Below are 23697 nucleotides of genomic sequence, written 5' to 3'. Positions count from 1 at the left end.
CTTAATCCAATGAAAAGTTGCCCTTCTTTTTTTGTGGTGAATTTAGTCCATTAACATTCCAAGACAATAATTTGTAATCCATCATGGTGTAAATTCTTTATTTTCTTCAAAAAATCTCCTCAACTCTCTGGCATTTGTAATTGTTACTCTCTTCCCCTGAAGTTCAAAGCTCAAACCCTCGGGGATTATCCATCTGTACCTTGTGCCATTGTCTTTCAGTTTTTCTGTCAACTTTTTATATGTTCTCCTGTCATTTATCACTTCTTTGGGTAGCTCCTTCATTATTCTCACTCTGCTACCTCTTACTATCAATGACAGTTCATAATCCTTCCCACCATTTCCTTTGTCATAAATCTTACAACAACATCTCTTGGTAAGTTGTTTTTTTTTGCATATAACGAATTGACTCTATACATATGATCATGCATGCTCTTAGACTTGTCAGGGTCTTCTTCTAAGAATTCTGCAATTATGTTTATTATATATCCTTTCAGATCATCATTCTCTTCCTCAGGTACTCCTCTCAAGCGTATCTGATTTTCCATTAATTTGCATTCGTGGATCGTCACTTTTTCTTGGACTTTCAGCAAGGTGGTATCATGTATTTTAACTTTCTCCTCCACTTCCTGTACTTTCTTGTCTATTTTCCCAATTTGGTCTTTAAGGTCATCCACTTCTTTTTTAATTACTGTGACAAGTTCTTCTTTCATTTCTTCCATCATTTTCTTAACTCCTTTCATAATCCTGGCTTCCATAGCCTCCATTTGGTCCTGCATTTTTTCTAATGAGAGGGCTCTTGTTCGGGGCTGCCTGGGCTCTGACATTTAGGCAAGGAGCAGGGAGATAAAATAAAAATACCAAAAATTTCCGTCTCACAATTTACAAATTTGGCTACCAAGTTCAAAAGGTCTAAATTTTCTCTCTTATTTAGTCTTTGTTCTGTTCTCTTCTGAGCTTCCCAGGCCCAGATATATATATTTTTAAGAAATTTTTCCCCTTTAAAAAATGACGAAATTTTTAACTTCACCAATTTGAAATTTGACAGTCAGGTTCAATAGAGCAGAGCTTGCCCTTTCCAGCAAGCCTAATTTCGCTGGTTTCTGAGCCTCCAAAGCCAAGATATTTATCAAAAAAGTCTTCAAAAATTCCAAAATGGCGGCCGCGATTTTTTCCCCTTTAAAATTTTTTTCCCCTTTTAAAGTCACCCCAGGAGCCCACCAGTAATGTAGTCAATAGTTCTTGTCCTCTTACCCTTTTTCCCGTCGATTCTGTCAATTTTTAAAGTCCCAAATCTTTTTAAAACAATGTTTTAAATTGGACCTCCCAGCAATGGCTGCCGACGTTTCTCTATGATGTAGAGTAGGCTTTTTCCTTTACTGCTTCCTGTCTCTGTCAGCTTCAACTCTCATGGAAATCTCACGATACTTGACGCACTTCCTGTCTTGCTCAGAAGAGTTGCAGAACTGTTCCAGTATATTCCAATGCAACGTGGGCTGTTTACTTTTCACAAACCGCAAACCGCAAGTAGACAAAACTATGTTCTCTTTTCAAATTTTAGCAGTTTTTAACACTGTCTTTTGTATTAAAACAGTCCAAACTTCTCAATTTCTTTCTTCTAATTGCAAGCTTTATATTTTCCCCTTCTTCCCACCTTTAATATGTCCCTTTAATCTGTAAATAGCTCCGGAGTGAAAAAAGAGCTTCTGTACCTTTTTTTCTTCACTTATCCAAGTTCCACTGGTCTTCCAAAACTTTAGTTGTTTAGAATTGTCCCAGAAGGTTAGGATCCTGACGAGCTTATGCCAAATCAATGACTCTGAAAGATCTTGCAGACGATAACTATGCAAACTTCTGAGACCCCTCAAAGCCTCAAAGGAACCCCCTACAGGGCTCCTTTTCAGCCAAGGTAAATCTCTTCCAAAGTTTTAAGTGCAAGTCTTGGACCTTTCTCTCACTGAGAAAGGTAGGCAGTGGGCTTTGATTTGCCCTCCACTACCCCGAACAAGACCTTCAGCTTGCTCCCGATATGAGAGACAACTCAGCTCACCATTTTCCTCCCCAGAAGTCCCAGCCTCCACGCCCCAAATGTTGAGGTATTTCCCAAACCAGAGCTGGCAACCATACCTATGAAGGTTAAGCTAATGAAGAGTCCTTGCATAGCAAAGCGGAGATTCAAAATTGGTTCTCTCATATTCCAGCCCAGCACTTTAACTGGTACACCACACTGGTTACATAAATACAACATGATACGCAATTACTGCTTAATGCAGATATAACAACACTTAGGCTTCCCAATCCCCAGGTCCCAGCAGGGGAGCCCTCGGTTTTACAGGCTTCCCCACCACCCCCAGTCACCATGTACCTCTAGAGCTCCGGCAGGTTTAGAAGCCTGCAAACAGGTCCAGTTTTAAAATGTGTGCCGTTAAAGTTGAACAGGAAGCAGGAAACAGGAAGCGCTTCATGGGGAAGGGGCAGCAGCAATTTCGTCAGAGCACAGACCTTCTGTTTGTTTTGCTTTCGTTTTCAGAGCAAGTAAAGTTGTGAAGGAACCAGACCCAGTAAGTGTGTGTGTGTGTGTGTGAGAGAGAGAGAGAGAGGGGGGGGAGGGAGCAGGGGATTCCCTGGTTTGGAGGCTCTCCCCCTACTTTAGAAAGTGGGGGGGAGGGAAATGTCTACTGGGCACTCTATTATTCCCTATGGAGAACGATACTCATAGGAAATAATGGAGAATTGATCTGCAGGTATCTGGGGCTCTGGGGAGGGGATGTTCTTTGAGGTAGAGGCACCAAATTTACAGCATAGCATCTGATGCCTTTCCTCAAAACACCCTCCAAGTTTCAAAAGGATTGGACCGGGGGGGCAATTCTATGAGCCCCCAAAGAAGGTGCCCCTATCCTTCATTATTTCTAATGGAGGGAAGGAACTGAAAAGGTGTGCAGTCCCTTTCAATGTGATGGCCAGAACTCCCTTTGGAGTTCAATTGTACTTGTTCCAACCTTGCTCATGACTCCACCCCCAATGTCTCCTGGCCCCACCCCCAAAGTCTCCTGGCTCCACCCCCAAAGTCCCCAGATATTTCTTGAATTGGCCTTGGCAACCCTAGCAACACTGCATGATATTCTACTCTGAAATCTACTTTAAGATATCTTGTGCAATCCAACAATGGTGAAGACACTGTGATTCCTTGTTCTTAGTCTCACAGTCTGCTTTGCAACTGATTAATTCAGTTGACAAATGACTCCAACAATTTCTGACCTAAGATTTGCCTGAATAATGCAACTTGAGTTCACTTGTTTAAAAATATTATACATTCAAACACTTCTAACAACAGTAACCCAAGCCACAAGAGTTATTCAAAGGGCAATGTTCCTGTAACTCAATCCAGTTTCCTTGCAAAAACATTGCTGCATGTGAAAGGCATTATTGGAGCACAGTACATTTGAGATTTCACCTACAAGACATCTGGAGCCACAAAAAAGGACTGTATTCTCCTGGGTGTCCTGTGGGGGAGTTCACAATGAATATATTAATGTCTTAAAACAGATTTCTGCAAAGTTTTGCAAATGGAGATGGTCAGTGTGTTTTACAAGAAAATTTCTAACTTGGAAGAAGAAAAGGTTAGCTTGAAGACAAAGGCAGGTGTAAAAAACAGAAAAGAGGAGGAGGCTAGATACTCCAACATGCACCTATTTAAAAGGTAGAATGTTACTTAAGGTCAGGGAACCTTGGAGCATTCATTACCAAACTACATATCCTCCAGAAACTAAGAACAGGAAAGGAACAAGCAAGCCATTCAAACTTTCACTTAGTAGCTAATATCAAACTAATTCTGATCCATTCAAGGGGACTTTTCCATCTGTTCTGCCTCCTGTTACAGACAAACCTAGCACTCCAAACATGCAAAAAGCACATTCACATACAGAAGTCTTTCCACAAACACAGCAGGTTAGAGAATAAGTCCCTGTGATAACCTAACTGATGAAACTGGCAGAGGAAAAAAGGCCACTAGTATGTGCGCACAATGCAAAACACTACAACCACAATGCAAAACTCGCCCTAGGTAGGAGGAGGGGGAACCATCAGAAAGGTTCAGGAGCTGCACTCCTGTGAGCTGATGAATTCAAGGCCTGCCAGAAAGACTATATGAAACCACTGTAAGTTGCTCCACTTCCACCCCATTCCAAACCTCTACCAGTAAACAAAGGAAAGTAATATAAGAGCCATTTAAGCATTTCATCAGAATTACCGCTACAGTTGTTTTACCTTATCTCAACAGATGATTATCAGATAATCAAGAAAAATTCTTTATGAAAATGGCGACATTCAGGCATTCTGTGCCTTTTACTGCATGCAAGGGCTCAGCAGAAATTAAGTACAGATTCTATGACACTGTGCTGTGTATGTCAGGTGTTTCTTGGACCTTGATCTTTGGAGCTTCCCAGGCTAATGCTAGGGAGCACATGCAAAGTGTCATTTAGAAGTATTAAATAACCATCGATATGAGGAAAAAGTTCAAGGAATTATCCAATAAAGCTTCATAATCTATAATATGAACAGGAGCTAACCTTGTATAGCATGTGTACAAAAACTGTTTAAGTAGTTAATTCCTGTATTGTTCATGTTGATGAACTGGCCACAAAAACAAGTAGACAAGAAATGACTGATAAAATACACATTTTCGGATATGAGCTGTGCTTGCCTGGTTTTCAGTTCATCCTGCAACACACACAGATGATTTTTTTGTTTGTGTGTTTCAGTCTGCAGCCAAAAAAAAGTCAAATGTATATGGGCACAATTACTTGGGAACAAGAAACTTTCTCTCTGTTCTCTTTTGTATGGTTTACTTTTCCCTAGCTTGGACACTAACAGAAAGCAAGTGCCCTCCCCCACTTCCCTAAAGTATCATGGTGCTTCTGTAACCTTTCAGGTTTTCCTTGTCTTTCTAGCAATCTTTCCCAAACCCACTTTGCTGTGATGTTTTGGGAAATACTGCAGTAAGAAAGCTCCTGAACTTTCGACTCAGGAGGAGTTGGGAAGGAGCTGATTTGCATCAGCAGGTGGAAGGGAAAGCTGGATATCATGGCATTGTCTCCCTTGTGGTGCAGTTGGGGTGGGGGGACAAAGGCCATATAAGGGATAGCATGTGCACCACCCCCTCCTCTTTTTTATCACCAACAAGGGAGACAGAGAACAGCAGGAGTAATGGAGCAGAGACACACATGGTGAACTACTATGTGGGGGGGGGCATTTACTGGAAGGTATTTTCACATCTATCTCCCTCCCCAACAAACACTTCTTCTGTCCCTATTCTGAAGCTCGCTCTTCTGCTCTTTGTATCTAGCAATATAGAAGCCAACCTCTGTTCCATCCTCCCTTTTTTGTAGGAGGAGGAAAAGGACAGAGTAGGAAACAGCCACACAGGTCTCCCTGGGCTTCAGTAGTACCGGAAGCTCTTAATGGGTGTCATTATCCTCAATCCATACACCCTGCGGCTAAAGAGACAGGAAGGCATGACAAGGAAGAGCCTGAGCCATACATATGTGATAGCCTATGGCTCAGTGCTGGGTGGACTCATCCATAAATTCAGGGGTGTGCAAACAAGAGGATTCCTCTGCATTCCACCAATGTCCAACACTGCATCTAAGTTTGGAAAGAAAGGGCTTTTGGCCTGGGGTGTAGCAGATACCCTTTGATCAATGTAAGCAAGTAAAATAAATAAACTTGGTTCTTTTTATCACCCACAAAGGTGTCAGCTTTCCTTATTTGGGGTCGCATGCAAAACTAAAGTGGCACACATATGGTTGGTAAAGTCTGGATTGTCCCACTCACACTGCTGCCATTTGCTCTGCCACAGTCTCCCATGGTGGCCATTCACCACCAACACTTCAAGAGAGCTTTTTTTTAAAAAAAAAAAATCTTGACCAACATACAGTGTTATAACACTATAACAATATAAGGTTCTCTAAGTTTCTAGCAGAGGCGGTAGGAAAGCCACTCAAGCATGCCCCATGTAGAAGACACTTTGATGTGTCTAAGCACAGTGTATCTGAGCCAATTCCCCTAGAGAAGAGAGCAATTCCCCTAAAGAGAGCAAACCCTCCACAACCAAGAATAGTACATTAAAATCAGTGAAAGTGCTAAATACAGCATCAGTCATTACCTGATAGGCTTCCCAAACCTCCCGCCCTGGCGGGGGACCCCAGGATTTCCAGCCTCTTCCCCCGCTCCCCAAAAAAACGGAAGTGGGGGGAGGGGGGAAAACGGCGCCAAGGAGCGTGGGTCCGTGGCGAGCCGTGAATCTGAATTTGCAGAAGGCAGTTCTGAGAAAGAGGTGTGCGTGCGTCAAGCGGCACGCGCAGGTTTCTGTCGCATGCGCAGTGGCTCCGTTCGAGAGCGCGCGCCGTGCCGTTGAGGCACAGGCTGAGGGAAGGCGGGCTGGCCAGCTCGCGGCTGTCTGGCCTTGGTCTGTGGCGGCGGCGGCGCCCGCAGGACGTTCCGAAGCCCCCGGGGGTATGACCTGCCTCCCTGGATTCCTCAGCGGCGGCTTTCCCTGCAACGCCCTCCACTCCCTGTTCAAATCCTCGCGGCAGCGCTAGCAGCATCATCACCATCAACGGCGCTTCACCACCCGGCGGAGGCGAGGAGGAGAAGCTTAGACGTTAAGGTGAAGCGCCATTAATGGTGATGATGCTGCTGGCGCCACCGCGAGGATTTGAACAGGGAGCGGGGGGCGGTGCAGGGAGAGCCACCGCTGAGGAAGCCACGGCACCTCAGCGCGGATGCTTCCTCCGAGCTCCCCTCGAAAGCCGCCGGTGGGGGGTTCCGCCCCTCTTGGGTGGTGGTGGTGGCCAAGACCACCCGCTATGAGTTCAAGCAGCAGCGGTACCACTTCGCCGGCCTCTCGGAGGAGGACCTTAAGCAGCTGGTGAGCGGCCTTCCTTGGGTTGACCCAGTGCAGGGGTGGCCAAACTGTGGCTCAGGAGCCCCATGTGGCTCTTTCACACATATTGTGTGACTCTCGAAGCCCCCACAGCCTCATTAAAACTAAAGTTACTTTCTTTCCACCTCCCTCCCCCTCCATCTATTTGCATCCCTTCCTTGTCTTGCAGCTCTCAGACATCTGATGTTCATGGCTTGCAGCTCCCAAACATCTGATGTTTATTCTATGTGGCTCTTCCATTAAACAAGTTTGGCCACCCCTGACCCAGTGCGTGGGGATGGTGGTAGAGTCCTCAGGTGCCTTGTGGGGAGGGCTGTACCACCTCAGAGAACAGATGCATGATAGCAGTTGGGGGATGACAGCCTAGACAAAAAGTGGAGGGGGTTCTTTACACACACAAAAATCTGGACTGGAGGGTTTCAGTCTTTTCTCCCTGGGCTGCTGGTATTGTGTTTGCAGAAAGTCCCTTTTTCTGTGCAAGGAGGAGCATTCAGAAACAATACCATCTCATTGGACTACTGTGTACAATTCTGGTCACCACACCTCAGAAAAGATATAGCATTGGAAAGTGCAGAAAAGGGCAACAAGAATGATTAAAGAGTTGGAACACTTTCTCTGTAAAAAGGGTTAAAATGCTTGGGGCTTTTTAGCTTGGAGAAATGTTGACTGAGGGGTGACATGATGGTTTACAAGATTATGCATGGGATAGAAAAGGTAGAGAAAGAAGTACATTTCTCCTTTTCTCACAATACAAGAACTCGTGGACATTTTATGAAATTGCTGAGCAGTCAGGTTAGAACGGATAAAAGGAAGTACTTCTTCACCCAAAGGGTGATTAACACATGGAATTCACTGCCACAGGAAGTGGCAGCAACTACAACCATAGCCAGCTTCAAGAGGGGATTGAATAAACAAACGGAGCAGAGGTCCATCAGTGGCTCTTAGCCACAGCGTATTGTTGGAACTCTCTGTCTGGGGCAAGTGATGCTCTGTATTCTTGGTGTTTGGGGGGCACAGTGGGAGGGCTTCTAGTGTCCTGGCCCCACTGGTGGACCTCCTGATGGCACCTGGGGTTTTTGGCCACTGTGTGACACAGAGTGTTGGACTGGATGGGCCATTGGTCTGATCCAACATGGCTTCTCTTATGTTCTGCTGCGTGTGCCGAGCTGGCCTTATGTCCTTCTAGGACCCGGACTCGCGGCTCGCCACGCTCCTGGCCTGCCTCCACCCTCCCCTTCTCTGATTTCACCTCAGAGACGGAGCGGAGCGGGCGACGGACGGAGCGGAGCGGGCGACGCTGCTGCACTGCCGCCTTTTCTCCACTTCTCTGATTTCACCTCAGAGGTGGAGCGGGCGACGCCGCTGTGCTGCCGCCTCTTCTCTGCTTCACCGTAGCTGCTCCTCCGAGATGGGCTCAGCCTGAGCCCATCTCGGAGGAGCAGCTACGGTGAAATGGAGAAAAGGCGGCAGCGCAGTGGCGTCGCCCGCTCCGTCTCTGAGGTGAAATCAGAGAAGGGGAGGGTGGAAGGAAGGAAGGAAGGCAGGCATTTAAAAAGTTGTGAGGTCCCTTTAATTGTGATGGACAGAACTCCCTTTGGAGTTCAATTGTACTTGTCACACCCTTGATCCTAGCTCCACCCCAATATCTCCTGGCTCCACCCCCAAAGTCTCCTGGCTCCACCCCAAAGTCCCCAGATATTTCTGGAATTGGACTTGGCAACCCTATTACCTGAAGTACATAATTTACTCAGTTTTTTTTTTACTTTTAAAAAGTTTTATTGATTTAAACTACAAAAGAAAGAGGCATTGCAGAGAATATATAAAAAAGAGGAGAAAAGGGGGGGGGGGGGGGAAAGGACCTTAACAGAATGGGAAAAACAGAAGCAGAAACCAGTACAAATGTATCAATTATAATTCCACCTCCCAGTAAAATGCTCAAATCATTCTACCTACAAGTATAAAAATCTCCTCAAATTTTACCTTCCTTTCCTCCTTTACCAAAATAAAAAAAAAAATCTTTTCATAAACTAGTAAAGCAATGTAGATCTAAACACTTCTTCTTAAACACAAATAAGTATAACCAGTTAAGAAAAAAAAATTCTTTCAAAACTGTCTCAACGCCAATTTTATCTAATTTGACTTGAGCCTATTATAAGCACAAATTAGAATGTTGGTTTAGCAAAATCCTTATTAAAACAAGCACATAAATCATTTCTTTATCCTTCACAAATTACATAAAATACAACTAAATAATTTGTCTATCTCAGCCAAACCATTTCTCCTAATAACATTAAAAACAAATCTGCCAAATTACCAAATCTACCAAATTACACAGCAATTATGCTATCTACCTTTTCAACCTTTAATCCTACTCTTACATCATTATAGACAATCTCACTAGATAGGCATACTGTAAATATATTTGCTATATAATCTGTTATCTGCACTCATTAACATAACTGCTTCAAAATCTCACTTATTCTTTTAAAATCTAACATCTGTTCATTATTAATGGTTACATGTTTATTTATTCACAAGAAAAAAAAAGAACCCAGATTCCAGGGTCCTTCTTCCCAGAGATTAAAAACTTTTAAGTTCCTTTGATTTCTGCACCCATATTGCATCAGAGGCAGCTCATTTAATCAGTTTGCCTTTTGATATCACATTTCACTTCTTAGTCAGAGTTCCTTGTCCAGCCATTCACCAAAGTAGAGGGAAAAAATTCAAAGTCCTTTTTCCGAAAGGCTTTCCACATCTTGATTTGTTGATTGGAGTGCAGCTTTTCTCTTCTCAACATGGCCTGCCCCCTCAACCACAGGGGGAAGAATTCATTGCCATTTTTCCCTCTCAGCCTAATTTCACTGCATCTTAATTTCCGGTCTGGTTTTGAAACTGCGACACAGGAAACCATCTTAGTTTTCTTTTGTTTATTTCTAAAAGTATCACTTTCCCCTTCCAGTTTCACAACCATCAGTACATTCTCTTGAGCACTCGACCCCTGTAGGTTTACAGTTTCATTAGCTGTCAGCATAAAACAATTCATTTGGTCTTTAAGGAGCTGCATAAATGAGATTTGAACAGATATCTTTTCCATGTGACATTTTGTTAAGCAGTGCCATTTCTGATATCAAAACTCAGTCTCTTAGATCAGATTGTAAATTTGCTTCAAGCTCCTGTTAATCCCCATTCCACAACAGCTCCAGCTGAAGTTTTAGAAACCATTCTTTCAAATACAGTCAGGCGATAGAGACAGATCTCTCTACAGTATATCTCCTTTGTATTCAGATCATATTGCAACTTCTTAGTAATCTCGTTGATATATATCCAATTATAGTCTGGGTCAATTTTAGTAATTATATTCAATCCAATTTAAATAGTTAAGACTGCTCGTGACATTCCAAGGCCTCTTCTAATGGATTTGAGCTAGTCTTTCGTTGTTATGCAGAGTGACCCATCAGGGAGTAGAATTAAAAAAACACCTACTTGTTAAGTAGAGTCATCACTTTAGGAGTAGAAAAATGCTGCTTCAAAGGCATACTGGAGAAAATGAAAGCAAGAAAGCGGCCGGGCGTTCTTCTTTTTCTGCTGATATGCCAGCTTTCATGGCCGCGGAGCTTCAGGACATACAGGGGTCAGGGGCAGCTGCCGCTGGACCCCTCCCCCCCTTAAAAGTCCCATGCCGAAGAAAAAAGCTCACCGGGCTTTTTCTATGGGGACATCGCTTCTGTGACACCCCTCCAACAGCCAGACTCAGAGTTGCTGCAGAGAGACGATCTGCAAGCCCCTCTGAAGCCAAGATGACGGATCCCAGAAGTCCCAAGATGGATCCCGGAAGTCTCAGTGTTTTTTTTTTAAAGTTATGCCTTCACCTCTGAAGTTATTTTGCCTTGTTAATACTGGTTATAGCAAAATATCATCTATCCATGCATTCCCCAAAGGTAAAAGGATCATGCCCATAATCAGTAAACTAGCAAATTAATTAAAATGTCCACAGTTCAATAAACTGTAGGGTACTTTTTATAAAAGGAACATGTTTGTAGTCTATTCCAGTGTTTCCCAACCTGTGAGTGAGAACCCAAAAGTCTGTCCCAAAACCTCTGAAAGTGTATGGCTGCCCCTGTCCTTTCCATTGTTCTCTTTTGTATTTTGGAAGCAGTACTTGAAAACAAATGCAGTACTAGGCTGTTGATCAATATATCATGATCATCCCATATTCAACCTGTATTTAAGCAGCTGCACTGGCTACCTACTGGTTTCTAAGTCAAGTTCAAGGTGCTGGTTCTCACCTTCAAAGCCCAAAAGAGTCTGAGACCTTCATCCTAAGGGACTGCCTCTCCCCCAGAACACTTTGTTTCTCATCACATGGTCTGCTGGTGGTGCCCAGATCACAGGTGGCTTGACTGTCCTCAACAAGGACAAGAGTTTTTTCAATGGTGGCCTCTGCCTGGTGGAACTCTCCTCCAGATAACATCCAGGCCCTGCTGGATGTTTCTATTCCAACAGAACCTATAAGGCTTTCCACTGAGGAGAGCTCAGGCCAGTTTTTCTATCCCCTATTAGCAGTACCATCTGTTTTTGACAGCAGTCTGGGGTGTTGGTTGTTGGGTGCCAAATGATCATGTTGTATTCTGATGCCTGAGCTAGGATGCTATTTTATGGATTGTAATTTAATGTTTGTAAGTATGTTTATCTCTATTTATAGACTGTTTTATTGAATGTTGTAAGCAGCTCCAAGTCCTGTGATCCAGGTCATCAGCAGGGTATGTTCTAAAAATAAATATATAAAAAAATAATTTAAAAAAATCTTCCATGTTATATACTAGTTGGTATTTTTTTTCTTCTTCACTGCATGTACATGTTGATCAAGTAAAGTGTAACCTGGGGCTACTAGAGTGAGTTTCTTAGAATCTTAAGGGGGGTAGGAGGGAGTAACTACGAAAGAGAGGGTGATCAAGGCTGGAATGTAACCTCCATATGCAAAGGCAAAGTATGTCAGAATGGCACTTGTTTGGGGTTCATAGAGGGGGCAGTTGTGTGATGCTTTTTGTTTTCTCAAACATCTGGTTAGTCATTGTATTTATTTATACTTTATTTACATGGATCACCCACTCCCTGAGTACACAGGGCTCTGGGTGATGTACAACAGAAGTTTAAAACATCAAAACATAAAATTAATAAATAGGTTGTTCCTTACAGCCTTAAAATACCCTCCAGATGGCGCATCACTAATTTGACCTTAAGCCCGTTCTGGACCATGTTGTCACCTCGCAGAAGGAGGAGGCAGAAATGAAAAAAGACTAACCTGATCTCTTCTTTTGAGAAAGTGACTACCATGCTGGATCAGGGAATGCTGTAGACATCGTTTATCTTGATTTCAGTAAGGCTTTTGATAAGGTTCCACATACTATCCTTATTGACAAGTTGGTAAAATGTGGTTTGGATCCTGTTACCATTAGGTGGATCTGTAACTGGTTGATGGATCGCACCCAAAGAGTGCTTGTGAATGATTCCTCATCCTCTTGGAGAGGAGTGACAAGTGGAGTGCCTCAAGGATCTATCCTGGGACCTGTTTTGTTCAACATCTTTATAAATGATTTGGATGAAGGATTAAATTTGTCGATTATACTAAATTGGGAGGGGTTGCAAATACAGTAGAAGACAAAAACAGGATACAGGATGACCTTGACAGGCTAGAAAACTGGGCTAAAATCAATAAAATGAATTTTAACAGGGATAAATGTAAAGTTCTGCATTTAGGTAGGAAAAATCCAACGCATGTTTATAGGATGAGAGAGACTTGTCTTAGCAGTAGTATGTGTGAAAAGGATCTAGGGGTTTTAGTGGACCATACGCTGAACATGAGTCAACAGTGTGATGCGGTGGTTAAAAAGGCAAATGCAATTTTGGGCTTTATAGTGTCCAGATCATGTGAAGTGATGGTATTGCTTTACTCTGCTCTGGTAAGACGTCACCTGGAGTATTGTGTTCAGTTTTGGGCACCACATTTTAAGAAGGATATAGACAAGCTGGAACGGGTCCAGAGGAGGGCGACGAAGATGGTGGGGGGTTTGGAGACCAAGTCCTATGAAGAAAGGTTGAAGGAACTGGGCATGTTTAGCCTGGAGAGGAGGTGACTGAGAGGTGATATGATCATCATCTTCAAGTACTTCAAGGGCTATCATATAGAGGGTGGTGTGGAATTGTTTTCTGTGGCCCCAGAAGGTAGGACCAAAACGATTGGTTGAAAATAAATCAAAAGAGTTTCCAGCTCAACATTAGGAAGAACTTACTCACCGTTGTTGCGATTCCTCAGTGGAACAGGCTTCCTCGGGAGGTGGTGGGCTCTCCTTCCAGTTTAGTGTAGTGTTTAAGTGCATGCACTCTTATCTGGGAGAACTAGGTTTGATTCCCCACTCCTCCACTTACACCTGCTGGAATTGCCTTGGGTTAGCCATTAGTTCTGGCACAGGTTGTCCTTGAAATGGCAGCTGCTGTGAGAGCCCTCTCAGCCCCACCCACCTCACAGGGTGTCTGCTGTGGGGGGAGAAGATATATGAGATTGTAAGCCATTCTGAGTCTCTGATTCAGAGAGAAGGGCAGGGTATAGATCTGCAATTCTTCTTATTATTATTATTCCTTGGAGGTTTTTAAACAGAGGCTGGATGGCCATCTGACAGCAATAAAGATCCTGTGAATTTAGGGGGAGGTATTTGTGAGTTTCCTGCTTTGTGCAGGGGGTTGGACTAGATGACCCTTGAGGCCCCTTCCAACTCTATGATTTTATGATTGTATGTAAGAGGAGGGTGCCAGCCATGATGAAAACCATTGCTTTCCTCAACCAAAAGTCTGGTGGAACATCTCTGCCTTACATGCCCTGCAGAACTGCATTAAGTAGGCTTCCCAAATCCCCCGCTTTGCCTGGTGACCCCCGATTTGAAGCCTTCTTCTCCCGCTAGCCAAAACTCTGGAAAGCGGGGGGGAATGGCGGCCCTTCCCACCCAGCCCCGATCTCAGCAACTTTTCCTTGCCCTGCCCTTCCCACCCAGCCCCCAACGCAGCAGCCTTTCTTCAGTTTTCCCAGGCTGCTTCCGGTCCCAATCAGCTGGCTGGCGGGAGAGGGGGGGAGAGAGGGAGCCCCGCCCGCAAAGGACCATGTGCCTTTGCACCTCCAGAGGCTTGACTTGAAAGGCTTCCATTTAGGATGGTGTGTCTGTGTGTGTTTCTGTGAAGAAGCTGGCAGCAAATGGTAAGTTGAGAGGCTGATCCGCTGCTTCAGACTGGCCAGAAAGGGGGGGGGGGGGGGAGAGGGAAACGTCTTCATTATTTCCTATGTGATCGATTCTCATAGGGTATAATGGGGAATTGTTCTGGAGGTTTCGGGGGCTCTGGGGGAGCTGTTTTTTGAGGTAGAGGCACCAAATTTTCAATATAGTATCTAGTGCCTCTTCCCAAAGTACCCCCCAAGTTTCAAAACGATTGGACCAGGGGGTCCAATTCTATGAGCCCCAAAAGAAGGTGCCCCTATCCTTCATTATTTCCTATGGAAGGAAGACATTTAAAAAGATGTGCTGTCCCTTTAAATGTGATGGCCAGAACTCTCTTGGAGTTCAATTATGCTTGTCACACCCTTGTTCCTGGCTCCGCCCCCAGTGTCTCCTGGCTCCACCCCCAAAGTCTCCTGGCTCCACCCCCAAAGTCCCCAGATATTTCTTGAATTGGACTTGGCAACCCTAGCATTAAGTCCCACAGGGCCCTTGTGGTATTTGGCAGAGAGTTCCACCAGGTCGGAGCCAGGACTGAAAAAGCTCTGGCTCTGATTGAGGACAGCCAAATATCTTTGGAATGCTGTAGAAAATGAAATGCTGAACCAGATGGGAGCCAATGTCATAGTTTGCCTAGCGCACCAACAAATCTTGGGTCAGAATGGACGGATCACCATACCAAGTAAATTTGGACTTGTAGGTCACCATATCAAAAAGGCTGGGAGCCATTGGTCTACTCCATTGTATATGTATGTGTTATCTTGTTCTTACTGCCCTTTTTTCCACTTTTGCAATTTCATTTTTGCACTGTTTATGGTAAATCATGCCTATTTTTTTTTCATTGTTTACAATTTTTGTAATCCTAGTCATCCTGCATTGTTTATTTGATGTCTCATGTTGACTGACTGCATTGTTTTACAGCATGCAATTCATCTCCGGTCTCAAAGAGAAAGGTGGGCTATAAGTAAATAAAATTAAAATCAAAATAAAGTAGTAGGAGGGGGTTAGGCCTTCACCTATGTTTAAACATGAGACAGAAGTGTGGTGTAACCAGTGATATAGCATAAAAACTGAACACAGGAAACCTCCAGATACCTCCTACTTCACTCTAGGATGGAACTAAAAAAGCACAATTAACAAATCCTTCTGATTACACCATTAAAGAAATATTGTTATAAAGGTTCCAAACCTTTTTCAGAAGATGACAGTCCACCAACAAATGATTCCTGCTTTTTAGTCCTCTTACTGATCTTTAGTGCATGCAACCAGCCGTCCGGCATCACATTGTAGCAGGGATAATAACGAGGCGCACACTTACAGATTGAAAACGAGGTATTTTATTATTTGGCACCAATAGCAAGGTTCATTTGAGCATCAAGGCTCCCAAAAATAATGAACCCCGTACATTTCTCAAACCATCAGCTTTAAGCAAAAGTGAGCCTGCAGCCTGGCCCCTTACACGTTATCTGATTCACTTCCCCCCTCCCCTTTCTCCCTGGTAGTTCTCCAGTGTGTCTGCTTATCTTTATTCAACAAGGAGTTTCCTGTTATCAATACACATTTGTCTCACACCCATTTGGGCTGCCTGGCTTTGACAATTTAGCAGAAGCTCCTCTGAGGGGCCTCCCAACAGACACTCTAAATGTTGCATCAGACATTCTCTTTTGAAGGCACAAACCCATATTTTCATTTATTATTATTATTATAGGAGTGTTCATAATTATTCAGGGGTCTCCCCTTCAACATCCCCAAAGCTTTTACAGCTAAATACAAATCTGGTATTTGAGAATTTCTGTGATAGCACACAAGAAACTCAAAGGTTTGCGAAGGAGATAGTCGTTTCTCTATTTGCCATCTACTATTATTCCAAGGAATTCAAGACCACATACACAGCTGTGGGATTGTTTTTCTTCTTATTCGCTTTCCTTCCTGAACACATGCTTGTTCATTTGAAAGATGCTAACTGGCCCAAGGTCATCTACTGAATGTCATTGTTGAGCAAGAATTCGAACCCAGGTCTTCCTGAGCCACGTCCAAGACTATCCCTTGTGCTATACTGGCCCTTCCAGCCTTGAGTTTTGAAAAGGAAAAACAGCATATACTTGTTTTTGAACTCTAACTGGCTAAACAGAAATCTCACTCAAGTGGGAACAAGATGACAGATGTCAGCAAAAATCAAAGTCTGTCCAGTGAACCCTAAAGTTGTTACAGCTGACAGTTCTGGATTAATAAAATCAATAAACATAAGACTAACATTTAGGCTGCTTTCTGTACCTATCCTCCCAAGCATGTATTAACTATTCCCAGATTTCAATATATAATGCACACATTTCTCAACAAGCTAATCAGCTTCATAGGCTGCAGAAACAGAACTAAAACTGTAAAAAGGCTTGTTTACACCTTCAGTTCATTGGATAACAGACCTTGAGCTCATGTAAACCTCTATTTTGTTTATCCTCATTTAAAATGGTAAATAAATAAGTTGAACCAAGTTCAAAGAGACTCCACAATCGCAGATAAACAGGGGTGTAACTATGGTGGGACACTTAGGGGCACATGCCCCACAACTCCTGCTGCCCCCAGCTGTGCCCTTACCTGCCAGTGCTCTAAGGGTACAGCACTGCTAGGATGAGGCCTCTTCTTGGCACCACTTCTCCTCTCACATTGCTGGCAAGGCAGCCTCAAGAAAAGGAGGGGGAACTGACGGAATGATTAATAATAATAATAATAATAATAATAATAATAATAATAATAATAATAATAATAATAATAAATTTTATTTATATCCCGCCCTCCCCACCTCGGCAGGCTCAGGGCAGCTAACAACATTTTATAAAAACATACAATAGTAGATAAAAGCCTTTAGGTTTAACAATATAAAACATTAAAACATTAAACTTAATAACATTAAAACCAATCCAATAAGTACAGTTATCCAGCGGTATAGATCTTCAACCCGCATTGGCGGATCCTTAATTACCGATCTTCTTAGCAGTCCAAGTATGCAAATTTAAAAAGGGCGGTCTTGCAGGCCCTGCGGAACTGATCAAGGTTCCGCAGGGCCCGCACCTCCTCGGGGAGTCGGTTCCATAGGGCAGGGGCCGCGATTGAAAATGCCCGTGCTCTAGTATTCTGATTGTGACCCAAACTGCCTTGCGGAGTGCAGGGAGAGGGAGGCTGGTAGAGGAAGTGGTGGCAGGTGCTGCTGAGGAGGTCTTTCCCTTATCCTGCCATTCCCTCAGCTCCAAAGTAGGGCAGGCCATGAAGTGGGTTCAGTGCAGCTCCCTTTGGTAGGAGGAAGGTGGGTCAGCCATCTGGAAGAGCTGCTGGGGGGAGCAGTGAAGACAAGCTGCACTGGGACATTCCTTGGCCAATGGAGCTCTTGGGCCCAGACAGAGAAGGATGGAGCAGAGTTCCCCAGAGCAGAAGGAGTGGTAAGGAGCACCCCGGCTTGAAGAACGAGGGTGCCATCAAGGGAAGAAGCATGGACATTACCAGTGGGGAGGGGGTTTGTGATGTCAGATGTAATGTCATGCCCCCCGGTGCCCTACTCCTACCAAAGTTCTTCTGGTTATGGACCTGAGCTCAAAGATCAGTTCAGAAGGAAATAGGAGACTCAACAAACACCAGGACTTTATCAAGAGCAGAGAGACAGAATTAGAAACAACAACTAGGGAGTAATCCTAAATAGGTTTGTTCAAGAAGGTAAGTCCACCTTATCCACTGGGACCTAGGAAAATGTACTTTGGACTACAGTCTGTTTACTAAACCATGCCCTAATCCATACTGGTAACTACCAATTTACGAATTCCAGCAGAAAGCTCCCAATGTATATGAACCTGCCTGTGTATGATTTCCTACTGAAAACTGATGATAAACAGCAAAAAGGATGACACCATCACAAGAACAGGTTTCTAATGCTATTGCCAAGAGAAGCAATCTTTCCATAGACATAGCTGAGGAATTACTAATTCTACAATTCTTTGTATAGGGGTCCAGAAAGTGACAAGACATCAACATTTGCATATTGGCTACAATCCAGCATGTTTCCCAGCAAGCTCTTACTACTGAAGCATCACCCAAATCAACCATCTATAATTATTTCTGGCAGATACTGGAAAAACTAGGCAAGTAGTAAAATCAACAATGAAATCGATTTTTAAAGACTTGCTGTAAACCACATTTTTACAGACACTTTCAGCCCAGCAGTAAAAATATTTCAGTAACCAGTTTCCAAAATTTAATGCATGAAACTTGGTCATTCTTGCATAGTAATTATGGAGAAGCACAGTCCTAAGTAATTTGTCACTTGAAAATTAAACATTTGTTTGGATTGCTGATAAATCTACAATTTCAACACACTAGAGTCCTGAAAGTTCCTGTTGCATCAATTTAAAAGAAATAAAGAGCTCTCACACCAGCTAATTTACAAGAAACACTTTTTTTAAAGAACCATAAATCAAATCACAAAATATGTAGCATACACCATTTCTTCCCATATTTAATATTACAACACCTGAATAATTCTGAATCAAACACAGTGCAGTTCTAAGAACACTTTCCTAGGAATCTGTGCCCCAATGCACAGACCTTAGTAGGATTCTGAAAAGATCTGCCTGGGACTGCTTTCTGAGACAGCAAAAGTAAGATCCATTTTATTCAATGGGGCTTACTCCCAGGAAAATACCCTTAGGGTTCCAGCCTAAATATCTACACTTACAGTATGTCACAGAAGTGAGTACACCCCCTCACATTTTGTAAATATTTAAGTATATCTTTTCATGTTACAACACTGAAGAAATGACACTTGGCTACAATGTAGTGAGTCTACAGCTTGTATAACAGTATAAATGTGCTGTCCCCTCAAAATTACGCAACACACAGCCATTAATGTCTAAATAGCTGGCAACAAAAGTGAGCACTGGAGGACACATCAGTGCTAGACCTCTTCCAGCCTGGATTCTGCCCTGGCCACAGGACTGAGATGGTGCTGGTTGCCCTAACAGATGATCTCCAAATGTGGCTGGATCAAGGCGGGTTAGCACTGCTATTATTGTTAGACCTTACAGCAGTGTTCGACATGGTCCATTATGACCTGGACTCACTGCCTTGCTGATATGGGAATGCGTGAGACAGCCCTACAATGGTTTTCCTCTTTTCTCTATGGTCAGGGACAGAGAATGGCGCAAGGGTCCACTAGATAACCCTTGATGTGTGGGGTCCCTCAAGGGACACTTCTCTCCCCAATGTTGTTCAACATCTATATGTGTCTCCTTGCCCAGCTAGTATAGAGTTTTGGGCTAGGGTGTTATCAATACGCAGAGGACACCCAGCTGTATTTGTTGTTGAGTGACCAGACAGCCACATTCCGTCATCCTTGGCCGAGGGTTTGGAGGTCATGGTGGGCTGACTAAGGAAGAGCAGGTTGAAGCTGAATCCATCAATGATGGAAGTTCTGGGGCCAGGGGGAGCTGGCTAGGAGGAGCTGGGCTGAAGCATAGATTGCAGGATCTTGATGAGACGCTATTAACTCCAGCACCAACAGTTAAGAGTCTGGGCGTGACACTAGACACCTCTCTTTCTATGGAGATCCGGGTCACACATATCGCCAAGGTGGCATTTTTTCACCTGCCAAGCCAGGCAATTGGCTCCCCTCTTGTTCCGCTTGGACTTGGCCACAGTAATCCCTGCAACGGTCACTTTGAGATTAGACTACTGTAATCTACTGCCGTGAGGTAGGTTAGGTTGAAATAGCATGATTGGCACAAGGTTACCCAGCAAGCTTCCATAGCAGAATGCAGATTCAAGCCAGAACCTAGTCTGACACTCTAACCACTATACCACTGACTCTCCTATGATAACTTCATAACTTGTTTTAAGGTAAGAAAAACACAAGAAATCCCTCACTAGATCAGGGGCTCTTGACTTACCAACCTCTCCTCCCAAGACAAGTAGTCAGTGCCTAACACTAATGCATTATCTCTTGAGATTATTTAGTGTTAGCCCCAATTCATGCCAGCAAAAAAGCATAAAAAGAGCAAAGAAAGCCTTCCTCCCTGCTGTACTATTTAGTTAGCACTGGAGAATGTGAGTTTTTTAAATGCAAAGGAATATTTAAAATTAGAACACACTACCTGCAGCTAGGGTTACCAGCCTCCAAGTGAGGCCTGGAGGTCTCCTGGAATTGCAAATGATCTCCAGGCTACAGGGATTAGTTTCCCTGAATAAAATGGCAGGTTGGATGGTAGAGTCTATGATATCACATCCTTAAACCACTAGAACAGGTTCCCTTTTTCAAATATTTAGGTGTGCTGTTCCATCAATCAGGCTCTTGGTTCTCCCATATTAATTATACAAGGCATGATCTCGAAAAAAGCTGCTGTAGGGCTATTTCGATTTTATAGGAGGGAAGAGGTGAATGCTTGATCCATCCAGCTGTTGAAACCTACAAAATGCAGTTATTATCCCAGCTTTTGTACAGAGCACCAGTATGCACTTCTCAAAATCTTCATACTTCAGAAATTTCCCAAAATAAATTTATACGCAGGCTTCTTGCTGTCCTGCCATCAACACCTTCTGCGATGACTATAGTAGAATTATCTCTATCTCAAATAACAACTTTAGCTTATAAAATAACTATAAATTTTTGGTTGAAAATTATTTTTCATACAGCTTCTGAATTACTAACTTTGACATATGGGGAAATGAAGGATAGGTCTTGGTGCTGTTTTGTTTTGAGAAGAGTAGCCAAGCTTGGTTTCTCAGTTGATTATCTGAGATCTCTTGGATTTTACACTAACAAATCTCTTGTCAAGCAAAGACTTTTAATCCTGATTTAGTTCTATCCCCAAGCTGACATTCTACACTAAAATCATATAATCATAGAGTCATAGAGTTGGTGTCTCTGATTTTATGAATGTAGTGTAGAATGTCAGCTTGGGGACAAAGTTAAACAAGGATTAAAGGTCTAGTGCAAAATTAGTCATTGTTAGATCAGCATATTCAAGCTGACATGGAATAGGCAAATTGAGAATTTCTGTGATTTATAAACAGTTATCTCCCTCACCTCTGGCATCTTCTCCATATTTTGTTAATCTAATTAATTTCAAGTATCAAAAGGCTTTCAGTAGGGCTCGTTTTCATATCTTGCCATTACTGGCCAATGAAGGTCGTTTTAAATGGATACCATATGAGAAAAGAGTTTGCCTCTGTGATCAAACGTCCACTGAAAACCTATCTCAGTCATGTCATATTTCATTGTGTAAAACATAAGGATGAACAAAATAGGTTTTTGTGTACCACTTTGTCTCACCTTCTTGGAAAGTCAAACCAAGAGAAATTAGTATTCCTATTGTCAGATAAAGATAAATATATTAGTTTCCAAGTGGCAAGATTTGTGGCTGCCACTATAGATTTTTTTAAAAATGAGTAATGAAATATATTGACTACTCTCCTGTTTACCACTCTGGGTTGTTTTCTTGGGGTGCTATTGGATAAATTTTAAATCCTCATAATTATAACTCAGTTTAAATTTTATTGTGATTCATATAATGTTATTGTTGTAATGAATGTTTTATTGAGGGCTTTTTCCCTATTGTTAAGTCTAGTTCTTAGTTGCGATGACATTTTGTTGCTAATGCAATAAAGACTGATGATGGCGGGGGGGGGGGGGGGGGAGAATCACTTCCTTACTGAGCTCCCTACACCCACAAACCTCCAGGAATTTTACAGCACAGAGCTGGCAACCCTCTCTTCATCCTTAAGTGGCACAGCCCACTATACTTCTGATTTCCTTTTTTGTTTCTTTGGTTATATGGAAGGGAACAATATTTGAAAGGGGTTTTTTTGTTAAAAAAAAATCTTGGCATTTATGTATACCCACGGTATGAATTAAATGCCTCACTTGCCTTCCGACCTCCACCCATTAACCATAGGCACAATCACATCCCAGTTTTGTGTATACTCAGCAGTCCCAAAGAGTTCAAAATTAATCCCAAATACGTTTTGCAGAGGATTTCAGCCATATTATAACTGGTGAAGGGAAAACATGAAAAGACACAGCAAAAGCCTAGTTTTGTTTTTTTGCCAGCGAGGAAGGGAGGGGGGGAGGAGAGAGGAACCGAAGGATTTCCTGAAACAGGACTCGCTGGTATACAGCTAATTATTATTTGAGTTGGAAAGCAGAGGCCACTTACTTGCCCGAAAGTGAAATATGACCTAGCTAGCAATAGAGAAGCAGCTAGCAGCACACTTTGCAGAAACCACAGTTCTCCTGACAAGGCAATTTCCGGGCTCCTGATAGCAGCAGCAGTTGCCGGAAAAAGCCTCCCATTTTCTCCTCTTGACAGTCGAGTGTTTGTAATGCTTTTCCTGATTGGTCGATTCACCATGAGCTATGACTGGCTGGAAATCTTCTCTTGCTGTCTTGCTCTCGAAACGCGCACAGCAGAGAGACCCGCGATCAAAACGACAAAAGTTTATCCTCTGGACAGCCACCCTTCCCGCCCCATTTCTTCCGAAGATTCTTACAGTTTCTTAGCGCGAAGCCCTGAAAGACTATTTGCTGAAGAATGGTCGGCAAACTATATTTTAAAGGCAGCAGGAGAGGATCTAATTAAAACGCTAGATCTTGCCAAGACTTCATCGGGTGTCTAGGTCGTGCTTGCAAAGAGCCCCACCCCCTTCTCTTAATGAGGGGAATCGTTTTAACGATTAAAGTGATTCTTCTTCTTTCCCCCTTTTCCATGAAATACTCAAAGGTGGTATATAAACGCAATAAGACGATTTGGAACAGGTTCCAATGCTGCCTTTGCCACTTACTGAACAGGTGGCTGTACTGCTGCATTGAGACGCGGAGAGATGTAGTAATAGAACGTTGAAGGCAATCTGTGATTAAACTTTCCAGGTGACCTTAGGTCAGTTACGCTCTCAGTCTACTGTTGTCTAAGGGGTAGTTGTGAAGATAATTTGGAGAATACATCCCTCAGCTCTTTGGAGGAAATGTAGGATAAAAATGTGATAGGTATAGAATCAAATGTCATTACATAAGAACCTAAGACGAACCCTGTTGGATCAGATCAGTAGCCACAGTAGCCAACCAGTTCCTCTGGAAGTTCTACAATAGGGGATAGAGGCCAAGTCCTTCCCTGATGTTGCATCCAGGCACTGGTAATTACTGCCGCTGAATGTGGAGGCTCAGTATATTTACCATGGTTAATAGCTACTGATAGACCTATCCTCCAGGAATCTGTCCAATCCCCTTTTAAAGCTGTCTATGCCTGTTGCTATTACAACATCCTCTGGCAGTGAATTCCACATTTTAATCACTCCCTGTATATAGAAGTATTTTCTTTTGTTTGTCCTGAATCTACTCCCCATCAGCTTCATTGGATGTCTTCAAGTTCTAGTGCTTGGGGAGGGGGAGAAAAAGTTATTTGTCCACTCTCTCCATCCCATGCATAATTTCATAAATATCTATCATATCCCCCCTCAGTT

The 23697-nt window shown here is 43.1% G+C and overlaps 1 protein-coding gene across 2 annotated transcripts in view; it reads right to left on the bottom strand.

Moving 5' to 3' along the window:
* FGGY (FGGY carbohydrate kinase domain containing) overlaps window positions 1–22593 on the bottom strand; it is a 346832-nt gene extending 324239 nt beyond the window's left edge. Inside the window, exon 1 of one of the 2 annotated variants that reach the window (XM_060231899.1) lies at window positions 22398–22593. The gene's annotated coding sequence lies outside the window, so the exon portion shown is untranslated. The remainder of the gene's footprint in view (window positions 1–22397) is intronic. The other variant, XM_060231898.1, reaches the window with a different exon arrangement.
* Window positions 22594–23697: the final 1104 nt, after the last annotated feature.

Source organism: Heteronotia binoei, chromosome 2 (genome assembly GCF_032191835.1).
Source record: "Heteronotia binoei isolate CCM8104 ecotype False Entrance Well chromosome 2, APGP_CSIRO_Hbin_v1, whole genome shotgun sequence".
Lineage (NCBI taxonomy): Eukaryota > Metazoa > Chordata > Lepidosauria > Squamata > Gekkonidae > Heteronotia > Heteronotia binoei.
Note: the sequence above shows the minus strand (reverse complement) of the source record. Positions and strands in the feature narration are given on the sequence as shown.